The sequence below is a fragment of the Silene latifolia genome, chromosome 1 (genome assembly GCF_048544455.1).
Source record: "Silene latifolia isolate original U9 population chromosome 1, ASM4854445v1, whole genome shotgun sequence".
In the NCBI taxonomy this organism is placed as follows: Eukaryota; Viridiplantae; Streptophyta; class Magnoliopsida; order Caryophyllales; family Caryophyllaceae; genus Silene; species Silene latifolia.
Window position 1 is genome coordinate 44,596,361 of NC_133526.1, and position 7,900 is coordinate 44,604,260.

At 37.7% G+C, this 7,900-nt stretch overlaps 1 long non-coding RNA gene across 1 annotated transcript; it reads left to right on the top strand.

Moving 5' to 3' along the window:
* The first annotated feature begins 4,652 nt into the window (after window positions 1-4,652).
* On the top strand, window positions 4,653-7,045 carry LOC141604823 (uncharacterized). Its single transcript, XR_012526229.1, has 3 exons — window positions 4,653-4,970; window positions 5,234-6,404; window positions 6,535-7,045. It is a non-coding gene; the product is annotated as an uncharacterized LOC141604823 (long non-coding RNA).
* Window positions 7,046-7,900: the final 855 nt, after the last annotated feature.

Genomic DNA, 7,900 nt, shown 5'->3' on the forward strand with positions numbered 1-7,900 from the left:
TTAAATATCATTTAAATTAATAAAATACTTCATCGACGACGCCCATTCTACATCGTAAAACGAGCTCCAAATAATGACAATGACAACTAAAGAATACATGTGTCCTATCATCATCGGGTGTTTGTCGGGTTCTCTATAAATTCCAATATCGACGGATACGGGTATCTACAAAATTGTTATATTAAGAAGTGATAGTAAGAGAGTAGTCGCATGAAGGATGTTGGTGTCATAGTATTGTCACTGGCGGTTGAGGATGATGTTACATTAGGGAAGTTAGTTGTTCTAATGGGGTTGATTTTGTGGAGACTGATCAGTATGTATGGTTGTGAGGGAGTATAAAAGGTGGATATATGAGGTGTTCGCTAGAAGTTGGGTACTGATGATATGGCTACGTTCGTCGGGTGGTGATAATTGTGTATATGAGAGGATATGTTATGAAGAGCACCTGAGTTAAGTCCTGATGAGAGGTATTCATTATCAAGTGGTAACTTACGTAATCAGGATTGGCTAGTTACATTCGATTATGGGTCCACGATATGTGTAAATGTTTGTGTGAGGTTCTGACCTCACGAGTCATGGTATGGATTATATTCATAAGGTTGGTATTTGTGATCCCATCTAATATGCTGCGTCGTGATGTGGTAGAGCAGTTTTAAGAAAGTTTTGTGGTCAAAGAAGTTGTGGTGAGTCAGTGTTATGAGATTGTAAAAGTTGCGATGACTATCGATGTGGGTGTTGTGCACTTTGCACGTTAATTCGTGTTGTGATACGAGTATTTTTCGTGTTGTCATAGATTGTTGTTTGTTTACTGCTATTTCTTGTCAGTGTCGGTCGGGGCATATAGACCGTTATTTTATTTCCCGATGTTTCTTACCAGTGTCAGCTTGGGAGTGAGAATAGAGTATGATATGAGAGAGAGTTGGGTATGGTTCTCTTATCGTCATGGTATAGTAATATTCTGTTAATGGGACATAGTTGTGAGAGGCTATTAGAGTACTTTTAATCTTGTTTTAGATAAGGCGTTGATGGAGTTAGTTGTGGCAAAAGAATTGTGGAACAGGTGTGGTATGAACTGGAAACTACGGGTGGTTTAGCACCTTTTCTTGGGACAGTGAGTACGGAGATTTGGGACTTAGTATCATGTCAAGTTAAGGGTGAGTTTTGTGGTAATAAAAGCGATAAACTTGAGAAGCTAACGTGAGTATGTGTAACAATTGTGGATTGTGAGCTAAGATCGTGAGATGAGTGTATAGGTATATAGAAGTATGTCGTTTTGCGGTAATGTGGAAGAGATGGAGTAGTAGTTATACTGAGGATTTTATAATATATGTTATGTGAGTACAAAACAATTGGAGGCACGAGAACTGTTAGAGAAAGAAAATCCGTGATATAGGAATGGTTGTAGGTGTTAAGGTTATAGTGGGTTATCGTTGACACGCGGTGGTAATAAGGATTATTGGAGGTATGGCAATGGACCTAATATTAGTGAGTTACGAGGACGTAACATTTATCGTAAGAGGAGTAGGATGCGACAAAGAGAGTTTGATGGTTGTACATATTATGGTACAATTGGAAGTTTGAGTGTTGGTGTAGAGTAAAGGATGGATTCGTGTTGCGGTTGATTTTATTACAGGTAATGGCAGTGCTCGTAGTAGTATGATGTTTAGGAGTGTGAGTAAGCCTCGATAGTGTTAACGGATTGTGTAAGGATGTTTATGTGTGTGAGTAAACTTTGAGGACGAAGTTCGTTTTAAGGGTGTTAGAATGTAACATTCCGTCTTGATGGTTGATCTTGTCCGGTGAATTGTCTTCGTAATTGAGGATGCTAGTGAGCGTTATGAAGTAAGACAGAGTTGGCAACACTTATGTTGTGGGTATCCGATAGTATTATGGAGTTAGTATTGGGAGACTATGCTGTAGTTGAGACGATATCGTGAGCCATGTTGTGGAAGGAAGCGTGGTTGGTGGAGTTAGTGTTAGGTGTCCATGTTTTATAGGTTGGGTTGGAACTTCGAGGACGAAGTTCTTTTTAAGGGGGGAAGATTGTAATACTACGGTTTTCCTAGGTTGGTACTCGGCCAAGTATGGCTTACTCGGTCGAGTATAGTGTTTCGTGTATCCTGTTTGGCTACTGCTCAGGAACACTCGACCGAGTATGTTGAATACTCGACCGAGTATTCTCGATACTCGACCAAGTATTCTCGATACTCGACCGAGTATCCGGTTTGACGGAGATTATTTCCGCGGATTGATTAGAGACGGTTAGAGTTATAAATTAAGATTCACTGTTTCAGTTGTTACGTTCGACAAAACCTAAAACATTCTACGTAACTTTAATCCTCTCTAATCTCTCCCAAGAGCGTTGATGGTTTGTGAGTCCTTGTCCGTTCCTCTCTTGCGTCGATTTCGTTGGTAAGTCTCTAATGCTTCGTAATCAGTTAATAGGTTGGCTGTTAGGGTTTTGCCTAATTATTGTTTTGGGTTAATTTGGGGGTTTAGGGTTTGTTCATAGTATATGTGTTGATTGTTGGTTACCATTATTGTAGGTGACGATGTGGTATTTGTTATGCATATATATGGTAGGGTTTCCTACTCAGTTTACTGTTAATTGATTTAAGATTATGATTGTACTGTGTATGATTGTTGTCTGCTGATCATCAGAGTGTTGGGTGTGGTGGTGGGTGTGACGATGTTGTGATGGTTGTGGTGGAGTCACTTGCGGGAGTGACTCCACGCCCTAGTTCGCCCTCCGTGGAACCCGTCACAGGAGGGGATGTGCACATTAAGGGACAGGGTTATCGCTCGTTGATGAGCGGAATTTTGGTTGGGATTGGCTGCGGTCCCCCACTGGCGGCGTGGGCTACCTGTTGCGATGGGTAATCTGGCAGGGCTACACACCTCGGTGTGTAGTTGGTTACTGTGTGAGATCGAGAGACCGGGGATGGAGGATGATCAGCTGGTTGCTTTATACGCTTGTCTTACTTTGATTATTCATTAACTGACCCCGTTGTTGTTTTATAAAATCTGTGGCGATCCATTCGGGGATGGTGAGCAGATTGTGACAGGTGATACAGATGTTTAGCTCTGGGACAGTTATGGGGAGTCATCACTCGAGTCTAGCTTCCGCCGTCAAGAGACTTAGCTTGTATTCTTTGTAATTATTAGACATTTCACAGTTATACTTTGGTTTGGTTTTGGAAACATGTAATCGCTAACTCTTTATACTTTAATAAAGGTTGTTTGGAATTGGTAAGTTTGATACACTAACCTCGGGAAACCGAGATGGTAACAGTCTTTCATGCTAGGGTAGTCCTTGGTAAGGTACCTAGGTATGAGGGGGTGTTACAATTTCAAAATCATATGTGTATATATATATATAATAGAGATGAAATATGGGTTGTTATAATGAATAATTCGCATTTCTCTATTAGTTAGTAAAACGGCTTATGGGTCGTCATGCTACCTAGGGTTTGCTTGATTATTTGACCTAACCCTAATCCAAGGAATGAATTTTCGACCTAGCTGGACACGCGGCCAAGGGTTCGGCCGCACGGCTTGAGCCGCTTTGGTTTCGTGAGTCCTCTAGTACAAGTAATCTATCAAATTAGATCCTCTTATTTCCTCTCTTTCATTCTATATTTTTGATACATCATAAACTCTTTCATGTACCCCACTTTCCACTATCTTCTACTCCTTAATTTTTGCCCACATCAAAGAGGATGTTATCTTTCTCTCCTCCCACCTTTAAAGTAAACCCCGCTACAATTTTTATCTCTTATTTTGCACAAAGGACCATGACATGAACATCCTCCATAAATAGAGAAAGTCTTCATCTTCCTCTTCAAAGAGAATGCTAAGAGTATGTACCCACATTGAAGAGGACATCCTCTTAGATGAAAGAGAGTATTAAGATGATGATCCATTCTCTTCAATGTGGATGCTCTTAGTACTTATGCGCATGACATTTGAGGTACATTGATTGATTAGTTTGATGAGTGTTATGGTCCACCGCATTATCTAATTCTTGTTCGTTTGTTAATAGAGATATTATAGATTATATTTATTCCAACAAAAAGAGACCGAGTAAACTTCTGTTTTGTTCAAAAATAGACTTCATCAATTAATTACTCATTCTCGGAAGTTTAATCTACATCTCTGATAGTAATTTTAATTAATTTACAATAATTTGGTACCCATTTTTATAGTTTATTAGCTATAGTAACTATATTAAATGAATGAAAGAAAGAAAATAGATTGTTGTCTTGAATTGTTGTTTTTAAGTTAAGGTTTATGAATTGGGAAATTGTTAAAGATGGAGATGTCGATGAGGTGATGAAGGATGAAGAGAAAAATTAATAAAGGGAATGAATTATGAATGTAAATTAATTGAAAAGAAATTTTTCGGGCATGTTAGCAATTTACGGGATATTTTATTGGTTCACAATTTTTTTTTTTAGGGAATATTGGGTCACAAATTTTCATTTAAAATGTCGCTAGAAAAATTCACAAAATTTCATTATCGACGGTACATATCCGTTTATAACTAAAAACGGACCAAATACAATACTATATTCGTCTATAGCAAGATTAGTTGAGAAAAATTATGGGCAACTATTCCTATATTAGTTGTCATCCATCTAACCGTCCATGCTAATCTTACCCTCAAATGTCGACCGTACAACTCTTCCTAATCGCCAATAAAGTATCTGAGTATCTCCCGTCATTCAACATTTTCGACCACATTCATTTCTCCATTCCCTTTCTCCCTCTTCAATGGCGTTCACGCCAACTCAGAATCTTCCAGATCTATTGGTATCATCATCATTTCTCCAGTTTCTCTCTCCCAATTCTTATAAACCTTTCGCCGATCTATCATTTCATCCCAATTTCGCCGATATTCGTCAACTAATCTACCTATAGATTATATCAACTATGAAGCTTTAATCGAATGTTAAATCGCCGATTATGAAGTAAGTTATACAACATCTGAATTATTTTACCCGATTTTATTTCCCCGATTATCATTTCATTCATTTGTTCGATTATTAAGTTCTTTCTAAATCATTTATTTAACAGTTTAGTACTACGTCGTGATTAAAATTGTTGATTCTTTTTATATCTGAATCATCATGTTGATAATTTTTGTGAGCTTTGTTTTATTTTATGTTATGTTTTTAATTAATCAATAATAATGTAATTACGCGCTGATATTGTGTTTTTACTTAAATCTCAGGCTGACTACGCCAAATTATCGACGGATATTGTTATATTGACGTTTTCTGAAGCGGCCGGAAATCGATAAGTTGAGAATTATTAAGATAATAGATAGATATGAATCTGTTCTATTGTTGTTGAAGGTAATTGATAATCATGTGAAAAGATAGATTAGAGGAGAACATGTGAAAAGAGAATGATTTGTTAGTAGTACTAGTTATTAATTAATGTCGAAAGAGTCGAGTCGAGAGTCAAGGCCTTTGCCATGTCGGGTGCGCTCGCTTGGCAGGTCGCCCAATTTAATAAAAGAATATATTTTTTTGGTGTTTTAGCAAGGGAGATGGCACGGGAATTTGCCCGGCTCTCTCTTGTTCGTGTGTGCCTGTCTTCTTTTGTCCTGGGTTTGCTTTGGTATCGGTGTCGTGCTCTTTATTCGATTGTTGCGCAATATTTAGCACTTGAACTTAACAATCATTATCCAAACAGAGATTGAAGATGCATCGGCCGTGAGGTACACATCATTACCCTCGTTTTCGCTTCTAATAGGCTTATCGACTATTTCTCCCCCTTCATTCTTCGCATTTTTACATTAATAGTAATCATGACATGTCCGCTCCACGGTATGCTGGTAATAAGCTAATTGCCCGTTCCTCTTATTTTTGGTTACATAATCATGTTAAGCACTCGGCAGTTGTATACGTTGCAAGTAACATTCCTGAGTAATGAAATGGCAAACCATGTGTATTGCCTGGGTTGTAATCTTTGGTGCATCTCAATATCCATTGAATTGTAGTCAAATCTGAAACAGTCTCTTTCATTTGCATTGTCGATCACAATTGATGTTTTGAATTTGATATTGAATTCAATATTTCATAAGTTCCAGCAAAAGCTCCCCTACTTGTTTGGGAGAATTGCAGCTTTTATGTGTTCTTCATATTAGGTCTTCTGTATATTAAGGATGTAAATAGTGTGATAAAGAAAATTGTCTGTACACTAGTTTGAAACCGTCAACCAAATGCGCAAGTGCTTTATGATGTGATCATTGTTGTGGATGATGACAATCTGAAGTATTCGTAACTGTGAGGATCAAGTTGAAGTGCCAGTCTTGTATGACCAAGGAGATCACCCCCACGTCTTGATAATGGTAGGCTATGAGGATCAAGTTGAAGGGGCAGCCTTGTATGCACAAGGTAACCACCTCATGTCTTGGTATATGCTCATCTCTGTCAATAGAGAATCCTAAGATTGTTGCAGTTAGGTTATAACCTGTCTCAATAAATTATCCTAAGATTGGTATGCAGCTTATATATTTATTTCCAGATCATTCTCGTCACTGGCTTGCCCGCAATTCATTGAATCCTACATTCAAGTGCCAGCTCATTCATGGAATCTTACGTTCAAGCGCCAGTTTATTGAAGGAGCCTTGCTGTGTTGATTCAGGATTTACATTTTCCAAATTCTACTTGCTGACACATTGTGAGTATGCCGCTGCTGGTCATCTTTCCTGATTTCAAGTTTTTAGTGAACTCTCCAGCTCTATTATCCTTTATCATAGAAGTCACTTTGTTATTTTTTTTTAAAATGTTAGGAAGGAGCCCAAATTATGAAATAAGTTCATTTTAGTATGATTTAGGTTTATTTTATGGCGCTTATTTAATTGATAAGCTGCCATCTCTTCTTAGTAAGAGGGTATTTAACCTTTGATACTTGAGTTCCGTTTTGGTTTTACATTTTGAAGTTGGGGCAACTAAATGCTTTGATTGCGTGTAAAATAAAAACGCTTGGCCGAACAAGATTTGAATTTGAGTACGAATGTCAGTATTCTATTAAATGGTGTAGTTTGTTAAATTTTCTCCTTGTAAACCCGGGTCTCGAGTCAGACAATAGATATACACTCATACACTTGCAGAAAGAGGGTATTTTGGTAAACCATTCTATTGAGCTGTATGTCACTAGAGTTTGTGTTAATTGTAAACTTAATGACTTTTAGTTAGTTAATTGATTAATTGTTGCTATTATGGTAATTAATCTAGCAAATATCTTTTTCAGACTACAACAATTTTTGGAACTGTTAATTAAGAATGAAAAGTAGGTTGCTGCTTTATAGCCATCTTAAGAATGACCAGTGTTATTTTGTCTGTTTAAAATATGTTGCTCCATGCCTCCATTTCAAATTTGCAAGTTTGAAATATTTTAGATAAGTAGTATACTAGGAATTGCGGTAATTTTTGAGATACTATGGAGCATCAAATAGCCACTAGTCTTATGAAGGATCTCAAATTAAAATCGGTAATTCTCATTTGTGACGGCACCATTCTCTCACAAGCTTGTGGCCTCTCACAAGTAGCAAGTGGGAAGGCAAGTGGGAGGAGGGGATGTGACCGTCACAAGCGAGACTGTTTGAATGAATATATATTCAATTGACAGACAACTATGATCTTAACACATACTAGAAGTGAGAGGTCACAAGCTAATTATCCACAGGCTATGTTCCGTGGGATAAAAAAAAGATGTAATGTCCTTTCAATTTCCACTCTCTCCATTTACCATATTTTGTTGCCTCTCAGCTATCTCTTGTGCTTGAAATTCAGAGCGTTAGATCGTTCAGGTTGAATTTGAACAGCTAGAAGAAAATGGGAAGAGAGGGAAATGAAGGGGAAGATCTCCTAAAAAACACTGGTAAAAA